The 17,426-nt window shown below is 40.2% G+C and overlaps 1 protein-coding gene across 4 annotated transcripts in view; it reads right to left on the bottom strand.

Annotated features, from left to right (window-relative positions):
* bmpr1aa (bone morphogenetic protein receptor, type IAa) overlaps nt 1-17,426 on the bottom strand; it is a 273,110-nt gene that overhangs the window by 152,298 nt on the left and 103,386 nt on the right. For 3 of the 4 annotated variants that reach the window (XM_059946306.1, XM_059946308.1, XM_059946307.1), the window contains one exon: nt 15,571-15,616. The exons of the other annotated variant lie outside the window; for it this stretch is intronic. The gene's annotated coding sequence lies outside the window, so the exon portion shown is untranslated. The remainder of the gene's footprint in view (nt 1-15,570; nt 15,617-17,426) is intronic. 4 annotated transcript variants of the gene reach the window in all.

The raw sequence follows: 17,426 nt of genomic DNA, 5'->3' as shown, positions 1-17,426 counted from the left end.
CACCCTCCGAGTGAAGTATCTCTCTCAGATTCCCCTATATTTCACCTTTCACCCTAAACTATGACCTTTAGTTCTACTCTCACCCAATCTGAGTGGAAATAGATGCATTCACCCCATCTATTCCCCTCAAAATTTTGCATACCTCCAAAAGATCTCCCCTCATTCTTCTGCGCTCCTAACCAATTCAACTTTTCTCTGTAACCCAAATCCACTAGTCCCAGTAACATCCAAGTATATTTTCACTGCACTCTTTCATGCATACTGTTATCCTTCCTGTATGTAGGTAACCAGAAGTGTACACAATACTCTAAATTCAGCCTCAACATCATTTTATATAAATTCAAGATAACATCCCAAGTCCTATAGCAAATACTCGATTTTTAAAGGCCAATATGCCAAAAGCTCTTTTTATGACCCTATCTACCTGTGATGCCAATATCAAAGAATTATGGATCTGTATGTCCAGGACCCTTTGTTCTACTGCATACAGATAGACAGACATACTTTATTGATCCCGAGGGAAATTGGGTTTCATTACAGCTGCACCAACCAAGAATAGTGTAGAAATACAGCAATATAAAACCACAAATAATTAAATAATAAGTTAATCATGCCAAGTGGAAATAAGTCCAGGACCAGCCTATTGGCTCAGGGTGTCTGACACTCTGAGGGAGGAGTTGTAAAGTTTGATGGCCACAGGCAGGAATGACTTCCTATGATGCTCAGTGTTACATCTCAGTGGAATGAGTCTATGGCTGAATGTACTCCTGTGCCGAAGCAGTACATTATGGAGTGGATAGGAGTCGTTGCATGCCATCTTGGACAGCATCCTCTTTTCAGACACCACCATCAGAGAGTCCAGTTCCACCCCAACATCACTGGCCTTACGAATGAGTTTGTTGATTCTGTTGGTGTCTGCTACCCTCAGCCTGCTGCCCCAGCACACAACAGCAAACATGATAGCACTGGCCACCACAGACTCGTAGAACATCCTCAGCATCGTCCAGCAGATGTTAAAAGACCTCAGTCTCCTCAGGAAATAGAGACGGCTCTGACCCTTCTTGTAGACAGCCCCAGTGTTCTTTGATCAGTCCAGTTTATTGTCAATTCGTATCTCTAGGTATTTGTAATCCTCCACCGTGTCCACACTGATCCCTTGAATGGAAACAGGGGTCACCGGTGCCTTAGACCTCCTCAGGTCCACCACCAGCTCCTTAGTCTTTTTCACATTAAGCTGCAGATGATTCTGCTCACACCATGTGACAAAGTTTCCCATCGTAGCCCTGTACTCAGCCTCATCTCCCTTAAAGACCTACCATTTACCATGCAAGTCTTATCCTGATTTGTCGTTCCAAAATACAACCCCTCACACTTGCTTGCATTGAATTGCATCTGACATTTTTCAGCCCTTATTTTCCTAAATGGTCGAGATCATGCTTCAAGCTTTGTAACCTTCCTCCCTATTCTCAACATCTCCAATACTGGTGTCATCCACAGGTTTGTTGAATCAGTTTACCACATTATTATCTAAATCATTAATACAGATGATTAACATGGGGGGGAGAGGGGAAGAGGAGTCCAGCACCAATCCCCATGGCACACCTCTAGTCACAGCTCTCTAATCAAAGACAACCATCTACTGCCACTCTGTCTTCTTCTGCTAAGCCAATGTTGGTAAATGAGATGAGGAGCAAAATAAAAATATATATCACATATATGCCTTCTTTTCTGTACAGACTTCACATAATTGATCCGTGAATCTTCTGGGGTTTCCTATATCCATAAAACTACTACATTTCATCTTACTACATTCAAATTTTAAATAAAAGTGAATGAAAAATCAAAATGCCCTTTAAATCCTATATACGAAGTAAACTAAACGTTGTAAGCTGCAATACTGACATTAGGTACCACAATAAAACACCAAAATAAGAAAAACACACCACAGAGTAAAGTCCAACAACATAAAAAATATTCTTAATCACGAACTATTCCCAAATACAGGACAGAAACACATAACCCCACCTTATTTGAGAGACTGAATGACACAAAAGGTGGCGCACGAGGAAATCTGCACATGTTGGAATTTCAAGCAACACACACAAAATACTAGTGGAACGCAGCAGGCCAGGCAGCATCTATAGGGAGAAGCACAGTCAATGTCTCAGCCCGAAACATTGACTGTTCTTCTCCCTATAGATGCTGTCTGGCCTGCTGCGTTTCACCAGCATCTTGTGTGTGCTGCTTGAGAGAAAATGGTGATGGTTTGTAATTGCAGCTAAATTACAGATAAAGAAATTGTTAGTATTGAAAGCTGTAAACCAGTGGAGACATTAGAACACAAATATTCTATTTGAACTGAATATTTCAGACAACCAAGCTCTACCATTTCACAATCAGAATTAAGTTTACTATCACCAACATATGTCTTGAAATTTGTTTGTTAGAAGTGGCCAGTTTATCAGTCTATAAAGTTAACTATTTTCATTTTTGGATGTGCTGTCCATCTGCTGTTTAACTTCAGAGCTTTAGTATTATCAGTGCTTTACATCTTGTGCTTGCAATTTCCTCTCTTTATTTGTGATCATTCAGTCCCTCTTGGTCACCACCATATTCACAAACATTCTCTACGTTCACTTCTCCATCTTCTCAGTAATTTAAGGGACACTTGTAACCTAACTTTTCTGATGACAAATCCAGAATGTTAAATCAGTTTCTCTCCAGATGCTACCTCATTTTCTGTGAACCTCCAGTGTTTTCATTTTAAAAATTCATAACTTGAGTCCAGAAATTTCTTTCATCTCAGCCATAAATGGCAACTCCTTTATCACCTCAAAATAATAGGAGGGGAATAAGGTGAAACAAAGAATACAAATTTAAAGAAAAAGAGATCTTGTTAGTTCATGCATAGTGTTCAGCACCTATTATAACAGGCTAGCCTGTGAGATGGAAGTAAATGGTGAAGTAGCCTCAAAGAACCTTATTTAGAATGCATTGTTCAAAAGGGAATTTACTGCCAGTCAAGTGAATAATGCTGATTTAATTCTACTTGCTCAAAATATTATTAACCTCATTCACACAGAGTTTGAAGAAATTACATTTGTACAAGGATCAATACAACTATTTGGTGTTATAGATACATATAATAAGTGTGTTATTATAAATGTAGATAATAAAGAACTTCAGCTCTCAGTGTGCAATGCAGGTGTTTCACCAGGAACTGGAGGTGATGTTGGCGAACTGGGAGAACATGCTAAAGTGTGGAGCAAGAGGATATGACTGAAGTGTCTGGAGAATAAATGTGTTTTACCCATGCTGTTTGTGTTTACAAAGAACCTACCATAGTGTCAGCAGTTGGCGTGAGGTCTAAACACGAAGTGTAAATGAATATTGTGAGTGACTAAGAGAGACACTAGGGTTTGACGGAGAGAAAGTGCCAGCAAGAGAGCACGCCGCCTCAAAGTTCATCAATAAATTGAGGTGAGAGCCCAAAAATTCTGTAATGGAGTAACCCAAGTTCTCCATCAGCTATGCAGTTAACCAGCAATCTAGCTGATAACTGAAATGCTTCCAATGGCAATTCATTATATATTTAGTGTCATACCAAGTGTTATGTACAATATGACATAAACAGAATCACTGTGTAATTTTTCACTTCATTCAATTTCCAACCGGCTACCCACTTCAGCATATACTAGTATTGCAGATACTCATGGCGTTACTTAATGAGAATCCATAAACTTAATAAATTTTCAATAACCAAATCCAATACTTTTAAACCATCTTTCTCTGCTTAGTGATGCAGAAAATAAAACTGCAATCAAACTTTCCTTCAGTTTTCCCCTCTTTACTTACTAGTCAATTACTTACTAGTAATTACATGCATCTCCATGACCAAAAATCAAATTATTTAAAAAAAAATTAATGCATTTTTCTCAAACTGCCACCTTTAAACATTTCAAATTATCTTAACACTGCAGAGGCTGATATTTTCATTCGCCTAGACTCTTAGTCACCAGGGCATACTCTACTGCACCTCAAACAGTCTGTGCATTCCTGCCCTACATAGCCATTAGTCATCACTTAAAAGCTTGTACTATTTACTACTCTACATTTTGGCATAGTCTGAAAACTGCAAAGTTGTCTCCAGAGATGCTTGCCCTATGCAGGTTAGATGAAAGCTAGTGCTCTTAAAGCACTATGTTTTAAAGAATAAATGAAACTATCTTTATTGAATATGCATTAGGTGTATTTTACAAAACACTAGATTTAATTGTAACACAAATGGCAACTGGATTAAATTAATGCTACCACCTAACACACATTCAGTTAACTCTGGTAAAATTAACAAAAAATTCTCACAAAAAGCCTAATATAATACAGAACATATTAAAGATAAAATGTTATCTGTAGCCACAAATAAAATCCAAAATATTTTTAGACTATTCATTTGATAACACAACTATACATAGATCTATTAAATAATGTGCAAGGACAATAATCTCTTACATTATGTCCATTTAATGAGTCACTCTACTTTTGATATTAGCATCCTCTTCATTCCCACTGGGATCTAGATTTCTTTGCTGTCCTTCCCCGAAAGCAACATCAATAAAAATGCACTTACCTCAATGGCTTAAATAATTTATTGAAGTTTAAGCAGGAAAAAATAAAGATACAGAAAGATGAAGTGGAATTTTAACTAAAGATTGTTTAAAGAAAACATGGGACAGGGATACACCTGAGGTGGTATCTCCTGAGTGTGGTATACAGATGGCATGTGCTAGTCAATCATACAGGATTCATGGGTTGGGGAAAAATAACTTGTGTATGTGTTGCTGAAAGAGTATTTGTGGGTGCAGAGGGTAATTTTGGGAATTAATTGCACAGATTTTAGCCACAATTTGCTTTGCTAATTATTTGTCACATGGCAGCTGGATGAGTATATTTTTATATGATGCTGCAATGTTTTCACCTTATTCATTGTTAATAACCCATTGTTAGATTAGCACAATACAATCTACTGATCCATTATTTTCCACAATTCAAAGAATACAATTTAGGATGATTTAAAAATAGAGGAAGTATCTATTCAATGATTCGCCATCAATATTAATACCCCTGATTTTTATGTTGCATATATATTACATAATCATTCATATCCACTGTAATTATGCTGATTTCTACTTACTGCTGTTCTCTGTTTATTGAGATACAATGCGGAACAAGCCCTTCCGGCCTTTCAAGCTACACCGCCCAGCAATTTAACCCTCACCTAATCACAGGACAATTCACTATGATCAATTAGCCTACTAACCAGTATGTCCTTGTACTGTGGGAGGAAACAGGAGGCCCGAAAAAAGAACCCTCCACACATTCCACGGAGATGATGTACAGAATCCTTACAGATGTCAGAATGAACTCCAACACACCAAGCTGTAATAACGACACACTAACTGCTACACACTAACTAACTAACTGTGGCGGCACCCCAAATGTTTCCAGCTGTTTCAGAAATATGAAAATTCAAAGTCAAAGTTCATAGTTCAGAGATAACACGAGGAAATCTGCAGATGCTGGAAATTCAAACAAACACACACAAAATGCTGGTGGAACACAGCAGGCCAGGCAACATCTATAAAGAGAAACACTGTCGACGTTTCAGGCCGAGACCCTTCGTCAGGGCTAACTGAAAGGACAGATACTAGAAGATTTGAAAGTAGTGGGAGGAGGGGGAAATGCAAAATGACAGGAGAAGACTGGAGGGGGTGGGATGAAGCTAAGAGCTGGAAAGGTGATTGGCAAAAGTAATACAGAGCTGGAGAAGGGAAAGGATCATGGGATGGGAGGCCTTGGGAGAAAGAAAGGGGGAGGGGAGCACCAGGGGGAGATGGAGAACAGGCAGGGTGATGGGCAGAGAGAGAGAAAAAAAACAACTAAATATGGGGTAAGAAGGGGAGGAGAGGCATTCACAGAAGTGAGAGAAGTCAATGTTCATGCCATCAGGTTGGAGGCTACCCAGCCGGTATACAAGGTGTTGTTCCTCTAACCTGAGTGTGGCTTCATCTTGACAGTAGAGGCGGCCATGGATAGACATATCAGAATGGGAATGGGACGTGGAATTAAAATGTGTGGCCACTGGGAGATCCTGCTTTCTCTGGCAGACCGAGTGTAGGTGTTCAGCGAAACGGTCTCCCAGTCTGAGTCGGGTCTCACCAATATGTAAAAGGCCACACCGGGAGCACCGGACGCAGTATACCACACCAGCTGACTCACAGGTGAAGTGAGTCACCAGGAGGGAGATTGGTGGGAAGGGATGGGGGTGGGGGGGGGGGGGGGGAAACGAGTGGACAAGGAATCGCTCCCTACGCCTACCTGATGGCATGAACATTGACTTCACTAACTTCCGTTAATGCCCCTCCTCCCCTTCTTGTCCTATCCCTGACATATTTAGTTGTTTGTTTTTTTTCCTCTCTCTCTGCCCATCACCCTGCCTGTTCTCCATCTCCCTCTGGTGCTCCCCTCCCCTTTTCTTTCCCCTGAGGCCTCCCATCCCATGATCCTTTCCCTTCTCCAGCTCTGTATTACTTTCGCCAATCACCTTTCTAGCTCTTAGCTTCACCCCACCCTCTCCGGTCTTCTCCTATCATTTTGCATTTCCCCCCTCCTCCCACTACTTTCAAATCTCCAAGTATCTCTCCTTTCAGTTAGTCCTGACGAAGGGTCTTGGCCTGAAACGTCGACAGTTCTTCTCTTTATAGATGCTGCCTGGCCTGCTGTGTTCCACCAGCATTTTGTGTGTAGTTCAGAGATATGTTTCTCTTTCCACAGACATTGTTTCCAGCATTTTTTGATTTTATAGGTAGATTGCTCGATAGAAAGCTGCACAAAAACAAATTACATTTCTGAAAAGAACTGACTCCAGTGTCTGAGAATTGTCTGCACAGACTTGTAGTGTAGACCTTTAACCATTGTCCAGGCAAGCTGGCTGAGAAAGAAGAAGTCAAAACAAAGTTTCAAGTATTTTTTTTAAATGGCATATTAATGCATATGAAATTCTGAACTATTCCTCCTACAATTTCCTAGTGTTATAAAGCTATTCAACTTGACTGTTAACGAAAACCTCAAATTCATTGAGCAGATTTCCTCAGGTTCTTCATTCTACTTTAAAAAAATTCTCAATTTCAAGTACTTATTATTACTGGACAGTCAACTTTCAATACCCCAATTGAGACGTTGTGTTAAGTAATATACATATTTGACTGCTTTTAACTGATAGACGCTCAAAAGCTGAGAAGTCAGATGTCCACTTTGTTGCTTCTGGCACTTTGAGTGCTGTGCTGTGGCTAAGAAATGGAAAGGCAGATGCTTATATATAACCAAACTAAATTACCTGTATTTGCAAGCAAATATTGAAGATAGAGGTCTTAAGGATTCTAGTTCAGAAAAACATATTCTTTATCTGTTATGAAGTAAAGACTATTTTCATAGTTTAATGTTTGTGTTTATTTTAATTGCTATTTTCTATCTATTCATGTGGTACATTAGTTGACAAAATAAGCACAGGCTGTTTTATTAAGTCATTCAAAGAATCCTAGTTTAATACACCGCTAGAGTGAGGGATTAAAGCAGTACGCTTTAAGGTGAATCTTAAAAGTTTGAAAGAGAAGCATTCCAGCATTCAAATTCTGAAATACAATTCCATATTTTTAGTCACATTGGAATACCAAAAACAAGAAATTTGCTGCACAGTTCAGCAGAAACCTTACTCAATAGGTTTTCTCCTTCATAAAGTCATTACGCACACACGTACTTAAAAAACTAATTACAATATTATGGTATCATCTGAGATGCTGCTCCCTCAAACTGAGATTAAGGAGAAAGAGATGCTTTATTTTACCTTGCTATTCTGCTTATTAAAATGAAGAGAATGTCTTTATCCATCAGATATGACACTGTTGCCCCTTGAGATTTGACTTGCATCGGCCATTGCTATCCAAAGGCCTATCCAAATCACTGGGGGGTCTTCAAAGACATGCAGTTGAGTTGCTGATATGATTGTAAAATCTGGCAAACACTTTTTTACTAATTGCAATAATGCACAAAGATCTGGAGGAATGTTCATATTTGAAAACAGCTTAAAGTGAATCAAAAACCATATAACACTTACAGCACGGAAACAAGCCATTTCGGCCCTTCTAGTCCGTGCTGAACGCTTACTCTCACCTAGTCCCACTGACCTGCACTCAGCCCATAACCCTCCATTCCTTTCCTGTCCATATACCTATCCAATTTTACTTTAAATGACAATACTGAACCTGCCTCTACCATTTCTACTGGAAGCTCATTCCACACAGCTACCACTCTCCGAGTAAAGAAATTCTCCCTCGTGTTACCCCTAACCTTTTGCCCCCTAACTCTCAATTGATGTCCTGTTGTTTGAATCTCCCCTACTCTCAATGGAAAAAGCCTATCCACGTCAACTCTATCTATCCCCCTCATAATTTTAAATACCTCTATCAAGTCCCCCCTCAACCTTCTACGCTCCAAAGAATAAAGACCTAACCTGTTCAACCTTTCTCTGTAACTTAGGTGCTGAAACCCAGGTAGCATTCTAGTAAATCTCCTCTGTACTCTCTCTATTTTGTTGACATCTTTCCTATAATTCAATGACCAGAACTGTACACAATACTCCAAATTTGGCCTTACCAATGCCTTGCACAATTTTAACATTACATCCCAACTCCTATACTCAATGCTCTGATTTATAAGGGCCAGCATACCAAAAGCTTTCTTCACCACCCTATCCACATGAGATTTCACCTTCAGGGAACTATGCACCATTATTCCTAGATCACTCTATTCTACTGCATTCCTCAATGCCCTACCATTTACCATGTACGTCCTATTTCGATTAGTCCTATCAAAATGGAGCACCTCGCACTTATCAGCATTAAACTCCATCTGCCATCTTTCAGCCCATTCTTCTAACTGGCCTAAATCTCTCTGCAAGCTTTGAAAACCTACTTCATTATCCACACCGCCACCTATCTTAGTATCATCTGCATACTTACTAATCCAATTTACCACCCCATCATCCGGATCATTAATATATGACAAACAACATTGGACCTAGTACAGATCCCTCAGGCACACCTCTAGTCACCGGCCTCTAACCTGACAAACAGTTATCCACCAGTACTCTCTGGTATCTCCCATCCAGCTACTGTTGAATCCATTTTACTACTTCAATATTAATATCTTAATGTTTGAACCTTCCTAACTAACCTTCCATGTGGAACCTTGTCAAAGACCTTACTGAAGTCCATATAGACAACATCCACTGCTTTACCTTCAACTTCCCTAGTAACCTCTTCAAAATATTCAATATTTGTCAAACATGACCTTCCATGCACAAATCCATGTTGACTGTAATCAGACTCTGTCTATCCAGATAATTATATATACCATCTCTAAGAGTATTTTTCATTAATTTACCCACCACTGACGTCAAACTTACAGGCCGATAATTGCTAGGTTTACTCTTATAACCCTTTTTAAACAATGGAACCTCATGAGCAATACACCAATCCTCCGGCACCATCCCCATTTCTAGTGGCATTTGAAATATTTCTGTCAGAGCCCCTGCTATTTCTACACTAACTTCCCTCAAGGTCCTAAGGATTATCCTGTCAAGACCCATAGACTTATCCACTGTTATATTCTTTAAAAGCGCCAGTACTTCCCTCTTCTTTAATCATCATAGTTTCCATAACTACCCTACTAGTTTCCCTTACCTTACACAATTGAATATCCTTCTCCTTAGTGAATACCGAAGAAAAGAAATTGTTCAAAATCTGCCCCATCACTTTGGCTCCACACATAGCTGTCCACTCTGATTCTCTAAGGGACCAATTTTATCTCTCAGTATCTTTTTGCTATTGATATAACTGTAGAAACCCCTTTGGATTTGTTTTCACTTTACTTGCCAAAGCAACATCGTATCTTCTTTTAACTTTTCTAATTTCTTTCTTGATTCTTTTTACATTCTTTATATTCCTCAAGCACCTCATTTATTCCATGCTGCCTATATTTACTGTAGATATCTCTCTTTTTCCGAACCGTTTCCAATATCCCTTGAAAACCATGGCTCTCTCAAACTTTTAACTTTTCCTTTCAACCTAACAGTAAGATAAAGATTCTGTACCTTCAAATTTTTACCTTTAAATGACCTCCATTCCTCTATTACATCTTTCCCAGAAAACAAATTATCCCAATCCACTCCTTCTAAATCCTTTCTCATCACATCAAAGTTAGCCTTTCTCCAATCAAAAATCTCAACCCTGGGTCCAGTTCTATCCTTCTCCAGAATTATATTGAAACTAATGGCATTGTGGTCACTGGACCCGAAGTGCTCCCTAACACATACCTCCATCACCTGACCTAACTCATTCCCTAACAGGAGATCCAACACTGCCCCTTCTCTAGTTGGTACCTCTATGTATTGCTGCAAAAACTAACATGCACATATTTTACAAACTCCAAACCATCCAGCCCTTTTACAGAATGGGCTTCTCTGTCTATGTGTGGAAAATTAAAATCTCCCACAATCACAACGTTGTGCTTACTACAAATATCTCCTTACAAATTTGCTCCTCCAATTCTCACTCCCCATTAGGTGGTCTATAATACACCCCTATAAGTGTTACTACACCTTTCCCATTCCTCAGTTTCATCCAAATAGCCTACCTAGATGAGCCCTCTAATCTATCCTGCCAGAGCACCGCTGGAATATTTTCTCTGACAAGTAATGCAATACCTCCCCCTCTTGCCCCTCCGATTCTATCATACTTGAAGCAATAAATCCAGGAATATTTAGTTGCCAATCACACCCCTCCTGCAACCATGTTTCATTAATAGCTACATCATATTTCCTGGTATCAATCCATGCTCTAAGCTCATCCACCACTCCGTTCATCCCTAATGGTGCAACAACTTCATTATCTTTTTCTTCCTTCTCCCCACATCTTCGGTCTGAGCGCTCCCCTTCTCTATCACCTGCCTATCCTTCCTCACAAACTGTTTATTAGCCTTCTCTATTTGTAACTAACCTCCTCTCTCCTAGTCTCTTCAATTTGATTCCCACCCCCCAACCATTCTAGTTTAAAGTCTCCCCAGTAGCCTTAGGAAATCTTCCCGCCAGGATATTGGTCCCCCTAGGATTCAAGTGCAACCCATCCTTTTTGTACAGGTCACACCTGCCCCAAAAGAGGTCCCAATGATCCAGAAACTTGAATTGCTGCCCCCTGCTCCAATCCCTCAGCCACATATTTATCCTCCACCTTATTCCAATCCTACTCTCACTTTCACGTGACAGAGGCAGTAATCCCGAGATTACTACCTTTGCGGTCCTTCTTCTCAACTTCCTTCCTAAAGCCCTATATTCTCCTTTCAGGACCTCTTCCCTTTTCCCACCTATGTCATTGCTACCTATATGTACCACAACCTCTGGCTCCTCACTCTCCCACTTCAGGATATCTTGGGCATGATCAAAAACATCCTGGACCCTGGCACCAGGGAGGCAAACTACCATCCAGGTCTCCTGACTGCATCCACAAAATCACCTATCTGACCCCCTATCGAGTCCCCTATTACTACTGCCTTCCTCTTCCTTTCCCTACCCTTCTGAGCTACAGGGTTGGACTCTGTGCCGGAGGCACGGCTACTGTTGCTTTGCCCAGTAGGCTGTTCCCCCCACCCCCCAACAGTACTCAAACAGGAGTACTTATTGTCAAGGGGTACAGCCACTGGTGTACTATTACCTGATTCTTCCCCTCCCCTCTCCTAACTGTGACCCCGGTGTGACCACCTGCCTGTAACTCCTCTCTATCAACTCCTTACTCTCCCTGACCAGATGAAGGTCATCGAGCTGCAGCTCCAGTTCCCTAACACGGTCCCTTAGGAGCTGCAGCTCAGCGCAGCTGGCACAGATATGGACGTCCGGGAGGCTAGGAGACTCCAGGACCTTCCACATCCAACACCAAGCTGCCCTCACACTCATAATTCCCCCTTTCCTCAAATAACAGGAAAAACTGAAACCTTAACCTACCTTGCCTCGCCCGTTTTCACCTAAGCCCGTTAAGCCAAAGCCTTTAAGCCTTCACTTTGTTCCTGGCTCACTCCACTGCCTGGTGTATAAGGCTGTGTTTCTTTTAAATCTTCCGCGCTTCACTGCCCAACGTCACACGCCTGCGCAGTCCCTCCTCTCTTAACTCCAATGAGAAGAAGAAAAAAAACAAAATGGCTCCCGCCGCACTCCCGTTCTGATTCTCAGACTTCCTTCTCCAAATTCTTGAGAAGCTCCATACTCCAAAGCTCAATACTTTTAGCTTTTAAACACTTAAATCATGCATATATATTTATTTAAACCTTAATAGCTCCATTATTATTTTCAGTATCTCCCATGGTACAAATTCATCACTCCAGTTCAGGGACCTGGATTAGCTCATAAAGGCTGCTGGAGTTTGAGACTGGATGGGCAGATGGTAAGCCTCAGGACTGACAAAAAGCTGGTAGCATCTTAGACAAGTCAGCACATTCTGGTAGAAGCCTGCTTTTGCATACTCTGCATAGATGTATTACATATCAGATTTTGCCATACTTCCTTTTTAGTGTCTTCTAATCTGTCAATTATTTACCTGCTGTGGTGAATGAATTTCTTTCAGCCCAATTAGAATTTCTGCTCCAATGTCTTTAATTCCATAGTACACATATCTGAAAATGTGTTACTGATGTCCTCCATAGTGAAACTGGTATTTTGGCACAGTAGCAATTTCTACATGCTTATCTTTCAAATCCACAATGATTCTTTGGATTTTCTCCTTTACTTGACCCTTTACTTATATTTTCGTCATTTTTTTTGGATATAAATGCATTACCATTTTAAGGTGAGGCTGGAAGTTCGGAATTAAGTAAGCTTAGGACGACCAACCCATTAGATGCTTAAGCTCCTCTTTGATATTCCCAAGAGGCAAGGGACTGCCCAATGAATAGTTCAACCTGGAAACAAATTTCTATTGCCCACGAATCATTGTTCATTATAACCTGTAAACTGGCATTTGTGCTCCTATAATAGAGGGATGCAAATGTTGGCTTAAGTATTCCATGCTGTATAAGTAACTACAGTAGGAAAATGATTACAGTTTTGAATTAGAAATCCAGACATTTGAGTAATAAATCTCAGTCAGGTTTGTATATCATCATGACAGTTAGGTAAAAATTCAGTTAATTATATAAAGCTGGAATTAAAAGCCTAACGCGCACACGCGCGCACACACACACACACACAAAAACAATTCATCTGGATCACTAACGTCTGTTAGCAATTCCGATTTCATTAACAGATCTGGCCTATTTCTGATGCCACACCCAAATGGCCACCTTTAAACTACACTCTGAAATACCCCACAAACTACTCAGTTGTACTGGACTGCTCCACTTACTATTTTGAAACAATGCACAGCACCACTTTACACAGACAGAGGAAGCAAACCAAGCTCACTCCACCCAGCAAGCTCTCCTTTGTATCAACTGTGAGTGTGCCACAATTGGGAAATCAGTCTAGACAAGCACTAACTGACTGCCATAATCTCAGAAATATTTCCTTCACCCAGCATCCCAAACGTCACCATTACTATCTCCAGATATGGTCTAACCAACCACCAAGACACCCCTTCAAGAGCCATGAGCACTTCGTTGAGGTTAGGAGTGACAGCCTGAAGTTTACGATACTGAGCCTTTCCACCATTTTTAAAGCACAAATCAGGGGTGTGATGGAATAGTCACCGTTTGCCTCAATGAATACACCACCAACTACTGCAAGTTGTACCATCTACAAAATGCCATAGAGTTACTTGCCTTGGCTATTCTGACTTTAACTTCCAAATGCTTGACCTTTATACCAAGAAAGACAACATGAACAAGTACAAGGGAATACCAACAACTACAGGTTCACTTCCAAGGGCAACATCTCAACTTGGAAATATGCCATCAGACCTTAAATCATCATTGGTCTAATTGCTGAAACTTATTGCTCAACAGCAGTGAGGGACTAAATTCAGAGTATATGCAGTAGTTTACCACCTAATTTGACAGTACTTAGTGATGGGAAAAATGCTGACCCTGTCAGTAATGCCCAGATGTCACAACTAAACAAAAATTACTCCGAAGCTCATGAAGTCCTATGGCATCAGGTCAACATAGACAAGGAAGTACTTTGTTGATTATTAATTAAGACCACAAGATATCAGAACAGAATTAGACTGCTTGGCCCATCGAGTTTGCTCCATCATTTCATTATAGCTGATCCAATTTTCCTCTCACCTCTAATTTTCTGTCTTCTCCTCGAATTCCTTCATGCCATGACCAATGAAGAATCTATCAACCTCTGCCTTACAACAGACATAAAATGCTGATAGAACTCAGCGGGCCAGGCAGCATCTATGGAAAAAAGTACAGTCGATGTTTTGGGCTGAAACCCTTTGGCAAGACTGGAGGAAAAAAAGCTGAGGAGTAGATTTAAAAGGTGGGGGGAGGAGAGAGAGAACTACCACATCATAGGTGAAACCTAGAGGGAAAGGGATGAAGTAAAGAGCTGGGAAGTTGATTGGTGAAAAAGACAGAAGGCACTGGAAGACAAAGTGGGAAGGAGCACCAGAGGGAGGTGATGGACGAGCAAAGAGATGAAGTGAGAGAGAAGAGGGGATAGGAAATGGAAGGGTATTACCAGAAGTTTTAGAAATCAATGTTCATGCCACAATGTATGCGTTGCTCCTCCAATCTAAGTGTGGCCCCATCATGACAGTGGAGGCAGCCATGGGTGAACATATGGGAATGGGAAGTGGAATTAAAATGGGTGGCCACTGGAAGATCCACTTGTTCTAGTGGACAGAGCTGCTCGGCGAAGCAGTCTCCTAATGTACGCTGGGTCTCACCAATGTACAGAAGGCCACACTGGGAACACCGAACACAGTAAACAACTGCAACAGACTCATAGGTGAACTGTTGTCTTAGGTGAACCTCTGCCTTAAATATACATAAAGAAGCAACACAAACACTCAGCCAAAATATCAGTACTCCACTTGGAAGTAATGAAAAGGGGCAGATTAGGTAATTTGTATAGAATCTAGTCTAGGTGGGTTTTGAAATGCTACTCATCAACAGTGTTTGCAATTACAATCCTGACTAGTATACTTGTCAGACAAAACACTACTGCCATCTTGAATAGAAAATCAAAATTTGGCATCAATCACAGCAGCACAACTGTAGTCTCTATCCAAATAACCCTTTTTTTTTGCTGAAGGTCTACACCCTAGAGTAGCTATATCATCATTTAGGCTACTCTGGTGTGTTTACAATACTGGTATCAGCTCAACTTCACAGAGCCATCCTTAAATCCTGTCCACAAAAAGAGAGGGCTATCCAATACAACCTTTGCTTGCTCTCATTTTTTCTTAGCAAACTGTGGAAGGGAATTGTTGACACTGTCAGCATGCAATGCCAATAACTTACCAAGGTAAATAGAAAATGTTGGAAATACTCAGCACGTCAGGCTCATCTGTGGAGAGAGAGAGAGAAAAAAAAGAGTTGAAGTTACAAGTTTATGATCTTTCATAAGTACTGACCTGTTGTATCTGAAAAGGTTGGATTTAACAGGACCAAAAATTTGTGTAGTCCATTGACCTTCTACGTATTCCTGTCAATCTTTTCCCTATCTCACCCTAATCCCATTTGCCAGCATAACCTTCGATGCTTATTTCAGTTTGGCTTATAGCATCTTAAAAGTACTGCAGTTCAGATACAATTATTATAACATTCATGTTTTTATATTCCTTGCTCAAGTTAATGAAGGCTGGGATCCTACATGCTTTTGTAGGTTTCAACAAATAAAACAAAGTCAGGTGTTTCATGTTTAATGAAACCTGTAACATTGTATTGAACTCTAAAACCTAAACCACAAAACAGCGCTAAAAACCTTTTACGTGATCATGTTATCACGTCAAACCAGTCTCAGTGTGAAACCCCAACTCAATGCCAGTGTTAATGAATTATGTACATTTCTCCCAATTATGCTACCCAACACCTTCCTCACCACCCAGAATTGTCAGCTTCTGGGATCTTTGGACATATGAAGTCTCACACAGAGTCATGAAAACTAATGCCCCTCACTGGAAGATCAAATTGGTCTTCCTCAGCCTCGTGCCAGGCTTTGCTGGAACATAAAAGACCAAAATAGATGTCCAAGTGGGAACAGGGTGAAGAATTAAAATATCAAACAACTCATTGTCATTTTTAAAATTAAATACTAGGTTACCTTTGCAGATAGAATGAAGGTATTCTTAAAGTAGCTTGATGACTGATTTTTTAAAAAGAAAATAATTCTGGCTCCTTTAATTAAAAATTCTATACACAAGTACATTGCCTTTCTGGGCTTAATGAAATATGTTTCAATTGGAGAACTTTTTGGTCCATATGCCTGACAAATCATTGCATACAGCTGGCCCTCCTTATTCCGCATGCGTGGATTCAACCAACCGTGGATTGGGAAAGCTCAGTAGTTCTCTCTCCAGCACTCGTTGTTTGAACATGTACTTTTTCTTGTTATTATTCCCTAAACAATACAGTACAACAACTATTTACATAGCATTTACTTTGTATTAGGTATTATAAGCATGTCGGAACAGGTACATCTGGTATTATTTGGAGTCAGTTAGTCAAGCGTTTGTCTTAGTATATAGTATATATTTTACTTTTCTATGTATAGAAAACACTTAAGAAACGTATGTATTTCAATAATTAAACCACTGTGTTGCTTAGTAATAATTGTAGCTTTCAGCGGGGCAGGGCCTTTCACGTGCTCCATTATTCTCACTTTATCCTTTAAAAATTGTTCCGATTGTTGACCAACTGTAGCCTAAATACTTTTCCAATGACTGATTGCGTTTCACCTCTTTCCGATTGCTTTATTATTTCCACTTTATTTTCAATCGAGATCGTTTTCTGTCAACGGAACAGAAACACTGCGGGCAGCAGGTCTCAAGCTCCTCAGGTCCTAAAGTCCACTGCACCGAGACAGGTTAAATAAGGGACTTGAGCATCTGGGTTTTTTGGTATCTGCGGGGGTCCCAGAACCAATCCCCTATGGACAAGGAGGGCCGGCTGTAATTACTTTGTACTTTTACAAACTTCAAATGTAAAGCTGGAGAATTGTGTCATTTACTTGCAAATCCGTAAGGCAGGTGAAGTAATTTTGTTTCTCAAAGGCCAAGAGACAGTACAAATTCAGTTTGATATCACCAAGTCAGAGTGGATAAAGTAATTACAACACATTTCTTTCCATGAAAGTTTTTAAAAACAGGATTTTCCAT

The sequence above is a fragment of the Hypanus sabinus genome, chromosome 21, assembly GCF_030144855.1.
Source record: "Hypanus sabinus isolate sHypSab1 chromosome 21, sHypSab1.hap1, whole genome shotgun sequence".
In the NCBI taxonomy this organism is placed as follows: Eukaryota; Metazoa; Chordata; class Chondrichthyes; order Myliobatiformes; family Dasyatidae; genus Hypanus; species Hypanus sabinus.
The sequence above is the reverse complement of the archived record's forward strand: the minus strand, read 5'-3'. Positions and strand labels throughout refer to the sequence as shown.